Source organism: Sorex araneus, chromosome 5 (genome assembly GCF_027595985.1).
Source record: "Sorex araneus isolate mSorAra2 chromosome 5, mSorAra2.pri, whole genome shotgun sequence".
Lineage (NCBI taxonomy): Eukaryota > Metazoa > Chordata > Mammalia > Eulipotyphla > Soricidae > Sorex > Sorex araneus.
In genome coordinates this window covers 153,524,328-153,546,236 of record NC_073306.1, presented here as the reverse complement: position 1 = coordinate 153,546,236, position 21,909 = coordinate 153,524,328, and the positions used below count along the sequence as shown (strand labels likewise).

Here is a 21,909-nt window from a genome sequence, read left to right as displayed (position 1 = left end):
AACAATGCTCTTCATAACATATTGATCCATCATCAGAAATATTAGCTATGTTTATGTCACAGATATTATTCAACATTGCATTGATTTCTGCTTGATGCCTGTGGTAGTATTTCTGCAACACTAAATATAAGTCCTCATAAGGCTAGAAATCCAGAGATATTCTTTGAAAAGACTGATAACTGAAAGACTAAGAAATATCTCCTTAGCAAGCACTACATAGTCTAATGACCCACATCTTGGTGTCCATGCCAGGAAGTAATCTCTTTCCCTTAAGTGAGAGCTACACTTAATGAGAATTCTAATAAAAATCATGACAAAAGCAATGACAAGTCTTTTCTCAATATCAGGTCTTTATTTGTGACTTTTGCATTCAGTGCTCTTACTTTCTTACTCTTAAATTGTTTGCCCTGTGAGAAGTGAATTGTCAAGTTACAAAGCAACCTAATGAAGAGAAATATGCAAACATCTGGAGCTTGCCAACAACCACACACGTGTACTAGAAGTGGAACCCTTCCCAACCCAAACTCCAGATGAGACCACAATCTCAATCAACAGTTTGACGGTAACCTTATGAGAATTCTTAAGCCATAGTTTCCAGATAAACTATTCTCAGATTGCTTACCTGAAGAAACTATAAAAGGATGAATGGTGGTTGTTTTATGCCATAAAGCTACAAGCCATTCAAGTTTGAAGTACCAAACCATTAAGTTTTGGGAGAATTTTTTATATAGCAGTAATCAAATAAAGGACTCCTTAACTGATAAAGATAAACTATTTCTGAGTACCTCATGCATAATAAACTAGTTAAGCTATGTATACTTATATGCATATACATTTTACATGTACATTATGAGCACATGCTATGTATCTAAACTATATATACATATATATCAAAATGTGAAGCCTCATCCTTATTACAAACACACTTAAAGTAAAAAGGAGCTGTGTTTTAATCTTAACTCTACCATTTTATAGTTACATGACCTTGCTAAGATACTTAACCTTGATTTCCTCATAACGAAAATGCTATCTTTAGCATAGCATTTTCTCTTTAGCATAGCATCGTTAACTTTTATAAACGATTCCAATTGGGGCGGGGGGCCCATCCAGCTAAGGACTTCCTCTTGCATCTGAATGCAGGGATAACACTTGTTGAGCTCAGGAGACCATATGGTGTGCTGAGGACTGAATTTAGGTCAACTTGCAAGACACACGCCTTAACTGCTGTACTATCTCTCCAACCCTAAAAGACTCTAATACTTATTCTTTATAGTAGCTACTAGTTGCCATTATTCACTCTGAGGTCAGATGAAATTAAATACTACCCAGAAGGTTATTCATGCATTCTGAAACACCTATCCTCATAGAATACCAATCTCATGGTACACACTAGGTTAGGTTCATCTTCCCACAGGGGCTTAACCAAAGTTATAAGCTCCACCAGGCCTGGGGCCATCCCTCATAGCTAAGAACATAAATGTTCTATCAATGTTTTCTCATAACCTCTGCCACTGGTATGTCAATCCTCCTTGCAAGTTCCCATGAAGCTATTTTAATAGGAAGAATAGGTGAAACAAGAAATGACTTTGTGTGTGCTTTATAGTATTCCTTATAAAATCTTAGTACTTTTTTGGTGTTTATGTGAATCTTATTAACTCCTCTAAACAGTAGTGTTTATAGACACTTCCTTGGTAAAGATGACATGTGATATGTGTCCAAATGCCATATGCCCTTCAGGGAATGATAATTAGAAGAGTCTTTGATCATGAAGATTTCATGTGTTCAAGATGAATAAATTGAACTGTCTGGATAAACTATTTGTTTTTAACTAGAGCTCAAGATTTTAAAACTATCTTACAAATTATGACTTTTTTCATTTTTATAATTAACATCTTCACTTATATATTCTCTAAATGAAAAAGAAATTTTCACAGTGAACCATGCTCATAATTATTTACAGGAGTTAGACTTTGCCATCCCAGGTCAAAAAGAGCTCTACCTAGAGTCTCAAGTTGTTATTATAGGAGGATATGGTTGTTTTTTCTGTGTCATCAAACCCACAAAAGTATGCTTGAGTAGTTATTTACAATTTGATTAAAATTATTTGAAACCTACTTAACCTTGATTCTTTATTTAATAAAATTTTTATTAAATGTGTTCTATTCCAGTTACCACACTTAGTACAAAGATAAATGAGATGTTATACATTCACCCTGAAGTGGATTTAGTGACAGAAACAGCTGTTTGAAGAAAGAAGAGTATAATTTATTAAGACAAGGTGCAATGTGGTAATGTTAGGACACTGGTTATGGAAAGCAAAAGGGAAAATATGCTTAAAGAGATAGTAAAATCATTCTAGATAAAGAGAGCTTAAGTTAAGCCTTGAATGATGAGCAGGAAAATACTGAAATATAGAGAAATGCAGAGGCCAACAGATCTCTGGTTTTAATCATACATAGAAAAGAAGGTATAGAGGTTAGGGAGATGTTTGAAAGGCTGCAGGAATGTAGAATTTAACCATAATGGAGATGTGGATGGAATGATAACCCAAGCCCCAGTCAAGAAAACCATTCAGATGTGAAGAAGCAAAGGTGTAAGCTATGAAAGTGGCTGAAATAGGAAAAGAGACATATAGAGTCAAGAACGACAATTTCATAATGATACCTCTGTGGATTCATCTCAGCGAGAAAAACAAAGATAAAATAAACAAATTGGAGTGCATCAAACTTAAAACTTCTGCAAGAGAAAAGGAGAGACTGCTGTTGAAATGAAAAAGCAGCTGCTTGAATGACAGATGTTTGCAAACCATACATCAGACAAGGAGTTAATATCCAAAATATATAAACAAGTCAATAAGAACGAAGCAAGCAACCTAATTTAAGAATAGGGAGAGAATCTAAATAGGCATTTCATCAATGAAGACACATAGCTAGCCAACAGATACATGAAAACATGTTAGGTCACTTGTCATTAGGAAAATGCAAATCAAAACCCCAATGAGATTTTACCTCACACTAGTTTAAAAGGTCATTGTCAAAAATTCAGGGATTAATAAGTGTTAGTGAGGATGTACAGAGAAATGGTCCCTGTGTATTGTTGGTAGGAAAGTAAATGTAAACAGCTACTATGAAAAACAGTATGGAAGTTTCTCAAAAAATAAAAACAAAATTCCTATATGATCTCATAAGTTCTCTTCTGGCCATTTAGCCAGAAAACATGAAAATACTAATTTCAAAACATAAATTTACACCTGTACTCACTAGTCACAATAACCAAGATACAGTACAATGTCACTGTCATCCCATTGCTCATCGATTTGCTCGAGCGGGCACCAGTAATGTCTCTCACTGTGAGACTTATTGTTACTGTTTTTGGCATATCCAATATGCCATGGGTAGCTTGCCAGGCTCTCCGAGAGGGGTGGAGGAATCGAACACCGGGTCAGCTGCGTCAGAGGCAAATGCCCTACTGCTGTGCTATAGCTCCAGTCCTACAGTACAACGTAATCAACAGCAGATGAGTGGATGAAGATATGGTTTATAGACACAATAGATTCCTACCTCAATCATTAAAAAAGGTGAAATCTTACTACTTCAACATGGATGGAATTATGCCTAATAAAATAAGTCAAAAGAAAGTCATACTGTATTTTATTCACTTTTGAAATATAAATAAAGCAAACAAATACTTAAGCTGCAACAACAAAATAGTGATCATTGGAGAGAAGGGAAAAGAGGATGGAACAGAGAGGTGAGGTTTATGATGGTACTTTGCGACTGGTCATTTTGTGGTGATCCTGGTGGTACAGACAGTTATTGAGTTGAAAAACTATATACTTGAAACCCATAGAATGTTGTCAGACAAAAAATCTCATTAAACATTAAAATAAATCCCTTTTTTAAACGATGAGAGCCAACTCAGAAAAAACATCACAATTAAGAAATTGATTAGACATGTGTGCCCTTTTGAGGGATTTTTAATTTTAAATCAAAAAGGGTGAATACATAAGAGAAAGTAAAGATAAAATATGATCAAAAACAAAGAGCATAGCACTAAAGAGTGGTCAACCTTGGAAGAGAAGAATAAAAGGCTGATGAAAGAGTGCTCTTATTTGAAGAGTCCGTGGAATATGTGTTTAGGTTCCTAGAAGGTTTGAAGGCTAATGAGGGAATAATAGGGAAATGATTAAAAGAACGGGAATTACTTCAAACTAAATCCCAAGATGTTTAATAGGATACACACACACACACACACACACACACACACAACTACTATTACTACTACTACTATTACTACTGCTCCTGCTGCTGCTGCTACTACATATACAGACAGGATCAAGCAAATGCTTCCTTCAAAGACAAAACAATTTTTTTTTCCTTTTTAGATCACACCAGCAATGATCAGGGCTTACTCCTGTCTCTGCTCTCAGAATTACTCTTGGCAGTGCTTGAGGTTCTATATGGGATACTGGGTATTGAACCCGGGTCAGTCGCGTGCAAGGCAAACTCCCTACCTTCTGTACTATCACTCCAGCCCCCGGCATTTTTAACTTGCATGGATCTCAGCAGCAACTATCCCATCTGTCGTTGTAGTGCAACAGCAGTGGTAAACAATACACAAATAATGGGTATGTCTATGTTCCAATAAAACTTTATTTATAAACACAGATTTCCAGTCTGCAAACATTTATTGGCATACCTGAAACAAAATATTTTATGATTCCACTTTGTTCAGTATCTATTTTCACTTCATTTCTATTTTCACTACATTATTGTAAACTATAAGGGAATAAATGAATAGCTGTCACTTATTGGGTACTTGGCAATCAATTTGCTAAATCTTTAAAATATATACTATAGTAACTCACATGACAAAACCATGAGGTAGATATTGCTGTCTTATTTTATTGGAAAATAAACTTAGGGTCATAGAGTATGCCCAAGGACACTGGTAAGTAGTGAAACTTTTAATGAAACAAAAACAAAACTTGCCCTGCAGGCAGTTTACTAGTCTGTGTATCTTAAAAATTCTTCCCACTGAAAACTATAAAGAGGCTAAAGAAATTGCGGTGAATGTCATTCAGAAGCTCACTTCTAAATTCAACAGAAAACAAAGGATTCCTCAAAAACCAAACAACAAGGCTTGTGAAAAATGAATGGAATGTAAAAGCAAAATCCGGGAGTTCCCTAACTGGCAAGTGATAACGATATAAGCCTAGAAAACAACAGAACTAATGGCCAAATGAATTTCACTTAAGAGAATTCAACTGGCATGAGGTTCAAACCCCCAAAAGAAACTTCAGGTCCATGAATAAACCTCGTATCCTACCCTAGAAAAAGATTGGACAGGCAAAATAAATTATTTATCTCCTGCCCGAGGAAATATATCTCTATCATAGCTTCAGGTGGGTCATTTTGTCATGATGAAATGTCCCTCTTATCCCTCACAATACCCTGGGTTGAAATCTGCTTTGTTGGTACTGATTTTAGCCACACTTATTTCTTATGCTGACAGCTATTGTGCTCTGCCCTTTTTAATCCTTTACTTTCAACTCAAATTGTGTACTTATAAGCTGACAGGATGAATGACCACAAGACAAAAGGATATGAACAAAGATGAACATATATACAGAAAAGTGGAAGATACCGCTAAATAGAAGGCACACACAAGAAAGGAAGCACCCCTATATTCACTGATCAGAGAATTAATAATGTTAAATACCATGTTACTGGAAAAGTCTAAACTCAATGCAATCCCTATTAAAATTTCAATGATATTTTTCAAGGAAATAGAAAAAAAAACATTCAACATTTGCATGGAAACACAAAGACCACAAAAAAAAGAAGCATCAGTGTGTCACTTCACTTGTATCACTTGTCATCCCATTGCTTATCAATTTGCTCGAGCGAGAGCCAGTAACGTCTCCATTCGACCCTGTGCATGCTAGTGTAGGCTGTGTCTGCTCGCCCCAGGAACATGAAGAACATCAAACCATTCATTCAGGGTCTTGACGAAGAAGTCTAACCATCTAGTAGGTGGGCGGCCAGGCATTCTTTTGACTTCCCATGGAATCCAGTTGGTTATGGCTCTAGTCCAGCAGTTGTCTCCAAATTGCATTATGTGTCTAGCCCATCTGATTTTTGACGCCTTGGCAAATGAGACAACGATCAAGAATCCCTGATTCTTGATTGTTGACAGAGGTAGGAACTTCAGATTCCTTCTCTCACTTGAGTGAAACGTGATATTCCAAGCATAGCTCTTTCGATTCCTCTTTGGGAGACCTGAATAGTGTTCTCACCTTGTTTTCGTAAGGCCCAGGTCTCTGAGGCATATGTTAGTGCAGGAAGAATGGTGGAATTGAAAAGATGAGTCCAGAGCCCAAGGTTTTTCGGATTCTTAACAACTTCTTTGACACTTTTGAAGGCATTCCATGCTGCCCTCTTCCTCCTGAGCAGTTCTGGCTACAAGTCACTTGTCATGTTGAGTTCTCAACCCAGATACACATAACTGCTGGATTCAGAGATGTTTGTTCCATTGAGGGCAAATGGAATGTGAGGAACTAGTCTGTTTCTCATGAACATCGTCTTCATGAGATTTAGCTGCACTCTGACCCTTTCACACTCAGGGTTAAAGACGGCCAGCATTTATGCCACTTGGCTAATGTTTGGTGTTATTAGAACGATATCATCAGTGAAGAGGAGGTGGTATAGTTGCTGAATTTTAGCTTCACTAAAGGAAGCTTCACTCCCATTCCTTCCCATACCAGTCATCACATGACATTCTCGAGGGTGGCACTGAAGAGTTTCGGTGAAATGGTATCATCCTGCCAAACGCCTCTCTTTCCATCAATGATCAATTACTTGTAGAATGTTGAGATTCTGGTGGTTAATCCATAATACAGAACTCGGAGGATCCTGATGTATTGAATTTGAACACCCTGTTTGGCTGGGCTTTGATGACCACTTCAGTCTCAACAGAATCAAAGGCCTTCTTTAAGTCAATGAACAGTAGAGAGAGCAGCATCTTGAACTTTCGCGAAACCTCAATGAGCTTGGTCACCATGTGGACCCCTGTGTAAACTCCTTGATGGTTCACTGACTCATCATAGCAGGGGGTGGCAATGGTGCCAACCAGCGAAGAGTGAACCAACAGGTGTTGCCCAGAGATACAGGCAGATGCGCATTTGTCAGCATGCAGATTGTTACAACATGCCAGTCGACCAAAAGCTTGCATTCAGTAGACTTGGATCACCTGTAAGAACAATCAGAGGCTTCCCTAAAAGCCTCTGTCCCTTACAGAGAGCCCAGCAAGCTACCAAGGGTATCCCATCAACACAGCAGAGCCTGGGAAGCTACCCATGGCATATTCAATATGCCAAAAACAGTAACAATAATGGGCCTCATTCCCCTGGCCCTAAAAGAGCCCCCAATATAGCAGTGTTGGGAAGGATGAGCAAGAAGCTGATAAAATCTCAGGGCCAAACTAGGCTGCCAAAACGAAGAAGGACCAAAATAACTGTCTGTACTTTCAATGCACGTATGCTGGCATCGGAAGCATCCATCAAGGACCTGATGGTGCAAGTGCAGAAGATCAAATACAACATCATTGGACTGACTGAGAGGAGAAGGCATTGATCACATCATGCCACTTTCTACATTGGAGATGAACTGTTCCTTGGAACATGTGACATTAGAGGCATTGGTGGTGTTGGTGTCCTTGTCAACACAAACTTGGGCATGAGCATTGATTCGTTTGGATGCCTAACAACCTGAATCAGATGCATGCATTTGAATAAATGTGGCTCATAGCTGGCATTTTTTTATCTTTGTTGTCTACGCACCAACATCCAACTACGACAAAGAAACTGAGAAGTTCTACATGGAGCTGGAGTTCTATAAAGAAGATCACACCTTCTACAAGGTCATTGTCAGTGATTTTAATGCCAAGACAGGACCAAGAAGGTAGGATCACATCATATTCAATCAACAGTTTTGTCTGATGATGTCACTGTTGTCCCAGAATTCCAAACGGAATCAGACCACCTTCTCCTTCGTGCAAAATTCTACTTCACAGAGCGGGGGAAAGGGTTGCAAAGTTTAAGAAGAGAACTCCCAGAACAACCACCAACTGGGAGTTCTTTGGCACTATTGCAGCAATATGGGAAGATGCTGTCATTGACAACATTGACGAGGAATGTGATTGACTGGTTCAGCACCTCTATGACTGTGCAAGGAACGCCAAGAGTGAGAAAGTTACTAAAAGACACCTGTCTTCAGAAACTCTCGAGTTCATTTGCAACATGGTTTGGTGCAAGCTCCAAGCTTGCAAAGCTGTGCAGAGAAGCGATAAAGGAAGATCTCAAAAAGAGAAGAGCAGCAGTGTTGGCTGATACGGCAGAAACTGGGAAAAGTATTCGCAACACCTGCCTGTCCTTCACCAACTACAAGACCAAGATGACTTCTCCCGATATCCTGCTGGATTTATCACATCTTCCAGAAGGGCAATGGAAAAGGTTGTCCACGACTTCTACTCAGATCTCTTTGATAGCCACATCCACCTGCCCACATACCAAATTCTGCAGGATGAATATGTCATTCCCAGTGTTCTCCCTTCTGAAATCTAACATGCCATTTTGTCGGTAAGGAAGCATATAACACCTGGTCCAGAGAAGGTCAGTTGAAGAATCTGCCACCAGTACTCATCAATACATTGGCTCATCAATACTCTTCACACGCTACCTGTTTGAATGCAAGGTTCCATCCCAATGGAAAACCAGCAGAACTGTTCTTTTTTACAAGAAGGGAGACATCTACAACATCAGCAACTATTGCCTGATCTGTCTGTTGTCCATCGTCCACAAGTTGTTCACTCGAGTCTTCCTGAGTAGGATTGGCAGAACGCTAGATGAAGGACAACCACACGAGCAAGCCAGGTTCTGAAAAGGATTCAGCACAATTCCAAATAAGTGAGGAAAATAAATAAATAAAAGCAAAATTGAGGGTATCATGCTCATTGATTCCAAGCTAAACTACAAAGCAATGGCATAAATACCAGGGTGGAATTAGTACAAAAACAAATAAACTTATCAATAGAACAGAAATCCAAGAAATAGAGAGTGGAGAAATAATACAGCAGGTAGAAAACTTGGCTTGTACAGAGTCAACCCGGGTTCAATCCTCAGCATCCCATATAGTCCCCAACCCCACCAGAAGTAATCCCTGAGCATAGAGCCAAGAGTTAACCCTGAGCACTGCTGGGTGTAGAGCAAAATTTAAAATAAATAAATATATAAATGCCAGAAATAAAAAACATGTATATGAACATTTACCTTAGGACAAAGGAGCCAAGACCAAACAATGAGTAAAATAAAGTCCTTCAACACATGGTGCTAGGGAAGCCCAACAAGCATAGGCCAAGATGGGGGGTTGGCTGAGCCACAGTACGGCGGCTGCCTACAGTCAACCTGGGTTCCATTACTGGTTCCTCACATGATTCCCTGAGCACTGCCAGAAGTAACCCCTGAGCATCGATCCACAAGTTAGCCCTGAGCACTTCTGGGTGTGGTCCCAAAGCAAAACAGAACAAAAAACAATTGAACTCATTATTTAATTTCAAACACAAAAGCTTAAATGCATTAAAACTTTTTTTTTTGGCTTTTTGGGTCACACCTGGAAATGCACAGGGGTTACCTCCTGGCTTTGCACTCAGGAGTTACTCTTGGCGGTGCTCAGGGGACCATATGGGATGCTGGGAATTGAACCCGGGTCAGCTGTGTGCAAGGCAAATGCCCTACCCGCTGTGTTATTGCTCCAGCCCCAAATTCACTAAAACTTGTATATAAGACCTGTAACCTTATGATACAATAAAAAAAAATTAAGTTATATATTCTTCGACCTTGGCCTTAGAAATATAAGGAGATTTAACTTCACTGGCAAGGGAAACAAAAGCAAAAATAAACAATGACCAATACCAGATGATATCACTCATCTGTCATATGTAGGGAAACAAACAAGGGACTAGACACAATGAAATATGACAAACCCTTGGCTGGGCCCTGGATTCCAAAACAGATTACCAAAATAGGAAAGCAGGAGATTAAGTGGTGAATTAGAGTAACATAAAAACATTGCTTGTGTGTATTAGGCACTTTGGTGGTGGTTAGGTATATCAAGACCATAAAATGTAAACACTATCACAAACATGGTACCTTAACTACAACAATAAAAATGGTAAAAAATAAAAAATCAGACTACATCAAATTCTAAAGCTTTTACCCAGTGGGAGGAAAGCTAAAACAAAACCTAAAAGGCAATATACTAATTGGGAGAAGATATTTGTGCATAGTATATCTGACAAACTGCCAATATCCAAAACATATAAAGTACTCAAAAAAATGAACAACATAAAAGCAAGAAAGCCAATTTCTTTTTAAAAATCCAAAGACCTGAATAGATGCTCTTACAACAAACATATACAGATGGTCCAGAAACACATGGGAAAAAATATTCAACTTTATATGCAATTAGGGAACTTAAAAGCAAACCAAAATCACAATGAGTTACCCCTCATACCTGTGGGAGTAGCTTAGATCAAAAAAACTGGAAATAAATATTAATAAGGTTGTTGAGAAAAAGGAAATTTTATATACTGTTGGTGGGCATGTAAGTGGGTGTAACTTTTGTGGAAAAATGGAGTGCACGTTCCTTTTACAAAACTCAAAATAGAAATGCCCTATGATACAGTGTACCACCCCGAGGCATTCGCCCCAAAGATACAAAAACAGTAATTTCAAAGAATATATGCAACCCCTGTTTGTAGCAACATTATTCACAATAGTCAAAATATGAAATCAACCCAAATGCCTATCAGCAGATGGCTGAAAACAAAAGATGTGGTCTCTAAACTTGATGGAAACAACTTAGCTAATTAAAAAAGATGAAATTATGATTTCTGGTAAATGAAATGAGGAAATGAGAGACAACTGTTGGATGATTTACCTCATATAGAGAACATAAATAAGCAAAGCAAACAAAGTGGCAAAACACAACAAAAATAACTCTCAGATTCTCAGATTCTGTGAAAAATTAAGGGGTCACCCAAAATAGTATGTGGGGGGTGAGGAGAAACAGCAGGAAAGGGCAACAGTGTCACATAGGTAGAATAATAGCTCTAGACTTTTCATGGTTGGACAGAGAGTGATACACACAGAGGTGTAAAACCATACTCATGAAATGCAAGAATATTCTAAACAAAAGGCAAATTAATAAAATTTGATTTAAATTAAAATTAGGTGAATAAAAATAGAATCGACACATCAGATACCCAGAAACCCTATTCCTGGAAATGTCTTAGAATCATAAATATGTAACAGAATGTATAAAAGGAAGTTTTCTTTATGATGATAAAAATTGAAATCAAATATCCATTATTAAGAGAACAATTGAATAAATTATGGTGCAATTACATCATTCAATTCTTTGCAGCGATCAGAAGAGTGATATAGAACCACTCCAGTTGATTTGGAACTCTTTATTTGTTAGTTTAAGGTACACATCTGATGGTATTCAGGGTTGACTCCTGGATCAGTGCTCAAAGGTCACTCCTAGTGGTGCTGAGGGGGCCATACATGTTACCAGAAATCAAATGAAGGTTGGTCACATGTAAGACCTTATCCCCTGTACTATGTCTCCAACCTTGGTCTGGAACATTTTATGAAAAAGTACAATACTAATAGAGGTATGACTGGAGGGAATGATGTAATAGAGAAATAAGTTTACAGAAATATGTTCCACTGAAACAAGGACTCCCAAGGTCAGCTACTGTGTGCACAAGCTCTACAAATTATATAATAAAAATAATAATGACAGCTAAGGTTAAACCTGACAAAAATATATGCTATCCCAATTCATGTTGGACAAATTTGACTTTCTTCACTTATCTTCCCATTTGCTCCCTGTATATTCTTCACTTTTGTTTAGATTTTTCTAAAAGCAAGATTCTATTGCAGAAAGATCAATAGTTAAGATATGGGAACAACCGGTGCTTGCTGCTAAGTGATCAGTGTACTGAGATCTTGAAATAAAATTAGACAAAATCAGACATATGTGCTCTAGAAGAAACTGTTTCTTCAAATATGCGACACTGTTCTGTTGGTAATTTGATTGTGGTGACAGGTCAGTTGGGCTATAATTGGTTTTAATTAGCTTTCCTAGAGCTGTAATATTCTTTACCTACATGCAAACTGTCAAAAAAAAGGGACAAGGAAGGAGGAGGGAAGAGGAGAGAGGGAAAGAGTTTGGTTCGTTTTCCACCTTTTTCAAAATGCCACATAAATTGTTTTCAACCTGCTTACAAGCAAGTGCCCCACTTTCCCTGTAAATGAGGAGAAGGATGTCACCATGGCAGCTAGAATAAAGAAATGGTGGCTCCCTTCAGCAACAGACAATAAACTCAATTCTGCCTTCTGACCAGCAATGCATGGTTTCCAGGACCTAGGACGAAGGAAAAATCTACATCCTTCTCCAGCTTCTTCTGGTAAAATACTACTTAGACAAATTGCCAGAAACTGATTAAGTTCACACAAATAAAACAAATACAGCTAAAAATGTAAAAGCTTTAGACTGTCTATATAAACGTCATGAATTCTCCAAAATAGGAATAGTAGGACAAATACTTACTGACTAAAAATAAAATAGTGTACATATACATCTATAATATATATGTATACCCTAGACAATATTACTTTCTAATTATAAGGTGCTCCAGACAGACTGAGTCATTTCAGGAATGCCTATCTCTGAGAGGACATTTTCATTTTCAGTAAAGTCTGAGTCAGAAGTTGCTTAAGAAGCTTCAAGAGTTCTCTTGATCACTGAGATTTCAGGTCATTGGATATATTTTTTAGTGATGAGAAAAATCAACCAAGATCATTCCCAAAACCAGCCCACTCCAGGCGCACTGCTCTTTCTTCTTCTCACACATAATTACTCAGTATCTAATCAGTTCACTCAGCCAATCTCCATGTGGCAAGTGAAGACAAATTCATGGACACTCCAGTTCTTTTGCTGACTTGTGGTAAAGGCCAATAATGAGTGTGGATGAAGGGAGTTGACAGCCATCACTGTTTTCCCACACTTGCCACTTGTCCTGAAAATCTCTTTTTCGAGACTAATATACTCAGACTTCATTCTCTATCTAACTAGTGTCTTTCAGGGACAAAAAAAATCAGGGCATTGTTTTGTAGACATTAAACATATACTTGCACTGAAGGTTCTCCATGGAGAAGAAAGTACAGTGATTTTTTTTATGTAGAATAGAATATGGTGCTCTCTCTTCGATATTTATTTCAAAGCATCCACACAAATCTATTTCGTACAAAGCTTCACAATCCCCTGACATGCTCACATACTTCCAAAGATTCCAGATTTTCCCATGGGCTAATACTGAGTAAGACTAATCCTTTGCAAAATGTTATTCTTCCTCGATAGGCCCACAAATACACACAAGAACTCTCTTCCCAGTGAGCTCCATGAATTCCTTGAAACAATCCTCTTTTCCAAGGCTGCTAATTTCTTTACTATCCCAAGACTCTTCTGTAAATATTCTCAAGATTACCCAAGTTTACTGACCATCTGTGGGATCCAAACCTAAATATATTGCAAAAAAAATAGTCTATTAGGGTAGAGTAGACCATCTTGTTGTTCATTCCAGAAGTTTTATCTCCAGGAGCCAGAACAATAGTACAGTAGGTAAGTCATTTGCTCTGAGCACTGCTAGGTATAGCCCAAAACACAAACAAAAATAAAGAAAGAACAGAAAGAAACAAAAACATCTCACATATTATATCTCAAATACTGCTACCAGAAGTAATGAGATAGTTGGATAAATTATATAAGTTTTGTGTTCAGTTAAATTTTATGGTATGTTTTATGTGTAATAGAGAGCCACAGATCTTCCATGCTCTATCTTATAGATAAATTTGGGAATTTATATGCAGAACCATGTATTTAGCATGATTCTGCTTATCCCTTCTCAGATATGACACACTCCCTAAATTTACCACTGCCAAACCATATCCACAAATAAGAATCCCTTCTACTAACTACTATCTAGTATCTTGGCTACCTGCCGACATTCTGACTAAATGATTTTTCTTTAGTGCTTTCCTTCTCTCATGTTCCTCATCTCCACAGAGACTATTACCACCTCTCTTCAGTTTTTTAAGTAAAGTTAGAAGGAGGGCTAGAGAGATAATATAGGGCTTGAGGTGCTTGTCTTGCACATAACCAACCTTGGAATACCACATATGTTCTTCCCAAGGACTGCCAGGACTGATCCTGAAGTGCAGAGCCAGGAGTAAGCCCTGAGTATTATCCACGTGTGTCTCCCTATGGATAGGGGAGAAAAAATCTATAAAGCTGATATCCACAGACTGAGGACAAGCCTCATCCATGAATGAATCTGTTGAAAAAACTCAGGCATGCAGGTTTTCTGACCAAGATCTCCAGGGTCTCACGGAGTGTGGGATGGGCAATCTCCCTTCATCTCCCTGTTCTTCCGGGATCCTGATAGTCATGCCCATGAACTGCCTCTGGCACCCTATAAGCTCATTAAGTGGCCACGATCCAGAGATTCACTAATAAATTTCAGAAGAGATCAACAGCTTCAGAGATGCCTCCAGACCCCGAAGTCACTATCCAATTAAAAAGTTAAATCCAGCTATACTGTATCACCCTATTCAAAATTTTACCATTCCTGGAATGACGTCTCATACTCTACACCACTTATGTACCAGGAGTAGCACACCATATTGGATGGGATGTAAACTAAAAAGCAATCAATCTCGATTAAAAATATTAGCACCACAAGCTCAACCGATAACATGTTAGTAATCTCTTATACAAGGGTTTAATGGCTCCTGGGTGAGATACAACAATCTTCACATACTTTCCTCCAAGAAAACTTTTTTGAATCACTTTTAGCAGATTATTCATAACAAGCAACACAAAATCAATTATTTAGGGTCTGCTATTGGGGCAGGCCTGGGTGATGGATGGTAAAATTGGAAATAATGTGATGGGATTGGTGTTGAAATATGAAATGAAATAAACTGTTCATGATTAGGTTTCAGTCATACAATGTTCCAACACCCATTCCTCCACCACTGTACATTTCCCAGCACCAGTATCCCTAGTTCCCCTTCTATCACCAGCCCCCCTCAGCTGCCTCTATGGCAGGTACTTCTCTATCTTTCACTCTTTCTCTGTCTTTCTGTCTCTCCATTCCCTTCTTCTTCATCCTCCTCCTTCTGGGACATTTTGGTTTGCAATACAGACACTGAAAGGTTATCATATATATACCTTTATCTACTCTCAACACTCAGTTCTTGTCCAGTGTGATCATTTTCAACTATTATTATCATACTGGTCCCATCTCTATCTTACCTACCACAGCTGTGGTATATTCCAACCACTGATCAATCCTCCTGGTCCCTGTTTTTCCTGGTCTTAGATATTAGAGACTATATTTTAAACCTATGTGAAATGAAAGTTAAGAAACAGAGGTAAGAAGGTGCTAATCTAAAGGAACAGGATGTGAAAAGATCCTCAGATGAATTAATGAGGAGATAAGGAGATATAAGAATAGGCCAAATGGTACAGATACTTTTTGTCATGTTAGAACCTTTGGCTCCAATCCTAGTAGCAATGAGAAACTACCACAGGTCATCAAGCACTGAGAGTGACATAATCAGATTCATATCGATTTTTTAGAAGCTCATTCTGGTGTGCATTCTTGACCTGAGTTGTGTAATTCCTTTATTTTACTTTTTATTTTAGTCTACCTTGGAGATCTGCCCACATCTCAATTTGAGACATATACTCTCAGTTTTTTCCCTCAGGAGAAGCCCATGTTCTCTGTTAAATCTCTTTCTCTCTCTCCCTTTCTCTCTCTGCCCCATCTTCTATCCCTCTCTACCTCTCTCTGTCCCCCTCTCTCTCTTCCTTTCTTAATCTCTTTCTCCCTCTCTCCCCCCACTTTCTCTCTTACTCTCTCCACTAAAAACTCGTTCTGACTTCAGTGTGAAGAACAGACTTGATCTTTAAAAGGTAGAATTTGAAGAAAATTCTATTTTCATTCATAAAAATACACATTCTTCACTCTGGGTATCTTGTGTGACCCGTAGCATGATTATCCTATCACAACTTTGGAAATCAAATAAAATGTTCTTCTGTTCATCATTGCAATGTATTTCACAAATCCTTTCTTGGTAATTACTGTCATTCTGTGAGACAGACAGCAGTAAGCCTTTTAGGCTAATGAAAAGACCAAGACTCAATGTTAACGGTCCAAGTTATCTCACCCACATAGCAGAGTTAGAACCAGAGCTAAGGGTCCAGACTCCCCATCCAGCTTTGGTTGAGCTTGTTTCCCCACCAAAGACTAAACTGTTAACCAGTGTGTATTTTCATTATCTTTTCTATTAACTGGGTCTTTCTTTTCCATATCCCAGGCAGAGAAGCAAGTTAAAGGCATTGGGAACTTTATTCACTCATAGGCATCAGTCAACATTGCCTTCATTACAACACTTCGGAACTTTCATAAACAACCTGGGTCAATTTAGACACTCATTGGTCAAAAGAAGAAAACATACTTCTCAAAGTTGTAGCATTTGAAGTTCAGAGAATGGGGACTGCTCACTCACTGCTTGTGAGCTAGATGGTTTTGAAAAAATCAAAACAGACAAACAAACAAAACTCCTCAATGCGCTTCTTGCCTTGCCTTCCCCCCAGCAGGCTCTGTGATGCTCTCTGCTCAGCACAACGGGCCATTAACCATGTTGGGTCTAATGTAATGATTCATGGGGTATGTTCATTCCTCCCCATCACATTAATCACCAGCTTCTATAATATCCTGCTTGCTAAGACCAAGCAACAATGCAAAACCTCGTGACAGACCCATAGTTTAAAGGGAATTTGTTTCCTGTCCTCTTAGCACCAGAAAAACATAAGCAGATGAAAGTGAAACAAGCTGATAGACATTTTAAAGAAACCAACATGAAATACTTCTGCTTGCCCAGACAGGATGGGACCAGGAAAGTACCAGGAAAGGGTTGGGGCCCAAAAGATACTAAGGCAGAGGTGCCTGAAAGATAACATACTGAGTAGGGTGCTTGCCTTAAAAATGCAGCTGAAGTGGATTTGATCTCCAACACCCCAGATGGTCCACTATCTGGCCAAGAGTGAAGCCTGAGTGCAGAGCCAGGAGTAAGCCCTGAGTGCCACTAGGTGTGTCCCCTCACACATATACAGAGACACACAGACACACACACCACACACAAAGATAATACAGCAGATAAGAAGTTTACCTTGCGTGTTGCGGATCCTGCTTCAATCCTCTGCACCCCATATGGTATCCCAAGTCCTGCCAGGAGCCTCCTTGATTGCAGAGTCTGCAATAAGCCTCAAGTGCTGCTGGGTGTGACACCACAAACAGAAAAATATTGGGGAGGATCTAAAGAAGGGGAGAGGGTCTGATCTATCACTGTATGGGTAGAGAAATGAGGAAAGATTCTTCGAAGATTCTAAGGTGTTTGCTCCATCTTAAAAACAAAAAGAAATTTCTTCCTGGCCACATCACAGAGGCATATCCCACCCACTTAGGGCAAGGCAGTGATTCTTCCACTCTTGAAGCAGAATACTTCAACAGCAATATCTATCATCCATTGAGCATCTGCTGTTTTCTAAGGATCATGTCTGCTGACCCTAGGTAACAAGTGGTTCTACCTCCCTCTGCTCCAGATCCTGAGCTGACACACAGAATAACATAATAGGGACAAAAATGTCTCCTGCAGTTGGGATCCCAGCACTAAAACCCAGAGCCTCGGAGACGAGAGCTGGATTCCAGGGCTGCCTGGTGACATGTTGCCCCCACAAGATATTCCCTAAGCTGCTGTTAGGAGCAAGGGCATTCTAGGCTCTGGGTAAAGGAGGCCACTGTTATCACAGAGATTTATTAGGACAAGGCAAAGAAAAACACATAAACAAAGCAACGCATTCAATCATATCAGGTGTTAAGTGTTACAAAGGAAATAAAGCACATGGTAATCAAATAACAGACTCAGGCAGGAGCAATTAAGTGAAGGCAATGGCTGCTCAGTCGGTGTGGTCCAGGCGGAGCTGTGAAGTGCCCTTTGGGAATGACACTTCACAGGCTCAAAGCTATGCGAAGTCTTAGAAAGAGCACCACTTGGAGTGATGTTACAGAATTCCAAGTTTCCCTAGTAAAAGCAAGCCTTGGTCCCTTTGCAGGCTGGAAAGAGATTCCCTCGGCCATAACCTGCAGAAATAAAGCTTAACACTGAAACTCCATCCATAATAATGCCCCAAGCTCTTACTGTCTCTTGCTTAAAAGCAGAATACTTCAACAGCGATATCTATCATCCATTGAGCATCTGCTGTTTTCTAAGGATCATGATCTCAAACATGTTACTCACATTGCCCTCACTGAACCCTCAGAACTTTGAAAATTAAATCTGCCATAGACATTTCATATTTAAGGACACTTTTTCCCAAAGTAGTGGAGAAACGAGTCACACAACTAGAGAGGGAATAGCTTAAAATTTCAAGGACACCCAAAGCTCACATCTGTCTACCTGCTATATTTCTACTAGAATGTGACATCTATATGTTGAATTAAATTATGAAAAGCACACTCCTAATTCATTTTTTTTTTTGCTTTTTGGGTCACATCCAGCGATGCACAGGGGTTACTCCTGGCTCACTCAGGAATTACTCCCTGGCGGTGCTCAGGGGACCATATGGGATGCTGGGAATCGTACCCGGGTCGGCCACATGCAAGGCAAATGCCCTACTCGCTGTGCTATCGCTCCAGCCCCCACACTCCTAATTCTTACAAGTTGGTGAACAATGGAGAAAAATTACCTCTGAATATTGACTCCTTCCACTTAATATCAGGAGAAAAGTATGAGATTAAAGACTCAAACCATTTTGACAATTTCTACTTTCAAAATATAGTCATACTAAAACTGCTCACAACAGATTCCTAAGACACCGATGGAGGATAAAAACAGTAAAATGGTAAAGCAACATGTTTGATTTTTTTTTCAGTAACCCTCACTGTTGTTTCATTTTCTTTCTTAGAAAAGTGATGTCAAATATACTTGCTCTCATATTGCTGAGTAAATATATTTATGAAAAAACAACAAAACATTATGATAAGAGTTAGGGAGGGTTGAGAGGGAAACTGGGAACATTGGTGGGGAAGGTCAAACTCGTAGTGTTGGAACACCATATGCCTGAAAAAATTGTATTTGAACGACTTTGCAAATCACATTGTTTTAATAAAAATTTTTTAAGAAAGAAAAACTAAAGGCTAGTAATGGAGTTCATCATTTTTCTACTGCAACATTTTTTAAAAGTTATAAAGAACATATGGATCTAGGGAAAATCTAAGGTTGGTGGTAGTCACAGAAAGTTCAACAGGAGAACTCAATCACCACCCTGCTCACGGCTGCTCTCCACATGCTCACATTGAGCCTCCCCCATGAGTGAGTCCACAGAAAACCCAGGTATGCAGGACTTGTGATTGAAAACTCCAGGTCCAATAGAACCAAGAATGGGTGACTTTCCCCATGTCCCCCTGTTTCTGGCAACTTGTCAGTCATGCCCATAAGCTATCTCCGGCTGGTGCCAGATAATCTCATCAGCCACATGATCCAGAGACTCAATAAATCTCTAGGAAGAGAGCACAGAAGGATATTCCATAGCCAAGCAGCCAGCCCCGTGTCAGGCTGTTTCATTAAGGGCAGCTGCAGGGAGGCGGGTGAGGACTCTCCTGCCCCCACAGACCCAGCTCTGGCAGCCGGAAACCTCCAGAACTCAACCCTTTCCCTGCTCATGTTTGCTCTCCACATGCTCAGGCTGAGCCTCACCCATGAGTGAACCTATTCCTGGACCTTGTGGCTGCGATATCTCATACTTTACACCACTAATATTCCATGAGTAGCATGCCACATTTGATAGGGTTTTGTTTTGTTTTGTTTTTGTTTTTTTGCTTTTTGGGTCACACCCGGCGATGCACAGGGGTTACTCCTGGCTTTGCACTCAGGAATTACTCATGACAGTGCTCAGGGAACCATATGGGATGCTGGGAATCGAACCCGGGTAGGCTGCGTGCAAGGCAAACATCCTACCCACTGTGCTATCACTCCAGCCCCTTGATAGGGTTTAATGTAGAAGGCAACCAATATTAGGGGTAAATAAATATATTTATACAGATATATATATATATGAAAGCACACGACTCAACCTTTAATAACATGTTCCTAATCTCTTATAGAAGGGCTTAATGGCTCCTGGGAGAAATGCAACAATCTTCACACACTTTCCTGCAGGAAACCTTTTTTTAGTTATTTTTAGAGGATTATTTATAACAAATAATACAAAGTAAATTATTTCAGTTCTGCTGTGGGGACAAGGGCTGGGGTTCAGGATGGAAACATCCAAAATATGGTAGTGGGAAGGTATAATGGTGGTAGGATTGGTGCTCGAATATTAAATGTAATCAAATACTATGAGCTACTTTATAAAAATATAATTTTTTTAAATGGAAGGTCAATAGAAATAAAAATCAATTAAGTTTGTACAATGTTGCATCTACTTGGATTACTTACAATGACTTTTTGGTTACTAATGACTATGAGAAATTCAGAAATAAAGAAATCTCACTTTGCTAAATCTTAACGACATGACTCTAGTGTGTTATATTCCAGAACGCCTTTTTCTTTAGATACATGTAGATACATTCCCTGAACCAATATTCCTGAGAATCTTCACAAGAAAATGGTGGTCAGTGGTTATGTAGATGAATAATCTTTCTTGTGGCTCACTCTAGTGGATTATAAAGTATAAAAACATGCATTATTGTTATTCTTTTAAGTGCTTATGTTTAAGACCTACTCTCTCAATGCCCTTTGATCCTTTATCATCGTCATCATATGAAGAAGCCCAAGCTAGATTCAGCTGGAAACTGTGAAAGTGGAGCCGAAACAGGTCATCTATCTGAAGTTCTTCTTCCTTTCAAATAAATTTATTCACTTTTAAGGCACTGTGATTTACAGTTATTCATAATTGGGCTTCAGAGAATGTTCCAACGCCAATCCCATCACCAGTGTCAACTTCCCTCCACCAGTGTCATCAGTTTCCTCCCACCCCCATCTCTAGTACAGGCACTTTTTGAAACATTTTTAAGCACTGCTACTGAGAGCAAGCCCAAATCAGTTTGTTAACTGACCAGAAACACAAGTGAGAACCACAGAAACCAGCAAAGGAATAACTCAACTGAGCCCAGCACAAATTGCCAATTCACAAAACGGTGAAGGACTGTCATTTGAAACACAAAGTATTAGAGGGATTTATTATAAAGTAAGAGCTAACTGGACAGCTTTGGCACAGAGCTATGGAGACAAAAAACGTAAGAACAATTAAGAGCTCTTGGCTCCTATGTGGAATGCTCTTTTAAGTACCAATATTATTATTTTATCTACTATAATGTTTTAAAAATGGAACTCAAAGTTTCTGATCACAAATCCCTTTCCAGTAGAGGAAAATGCATCTGAATCTTTGATGCATAATTAGTGAAAATGTTTAAAATTATTCTTGAAGCTCAAAGAGGTGTTTACCTTGATCATACTATTATCCATTCATGGTCTAATATACTTCCCTTTGTCAAAACAAACATGGTTTCCAATTATCATAAACCAAGTAGGTGCATTACAATTTTTAAGAGGCTTCTAACCCTCACAGATGATTTTGATCCAGGGAACCTTAAAATTAATAAACTGTGAAAGGTGCATCTTCAGTCCTTGTTGGATGAAAATGAACATTAATA

At 38.9% G+C, this 21,909-nt stretch overlaps 1 pseudogene; it reads left to right on the top strand.

The window, feature by feature from the left end:
- Positions 1-4,934: 4,934 nt before the first annotated feature.
- Positions 4,935-21,054, top strand: LOC129405024 (uncharacterized; annotated as a pseudogene).
- The last annotated feature ends 855 nt before the right edge of the window (positions 21,055-21,909 follow it).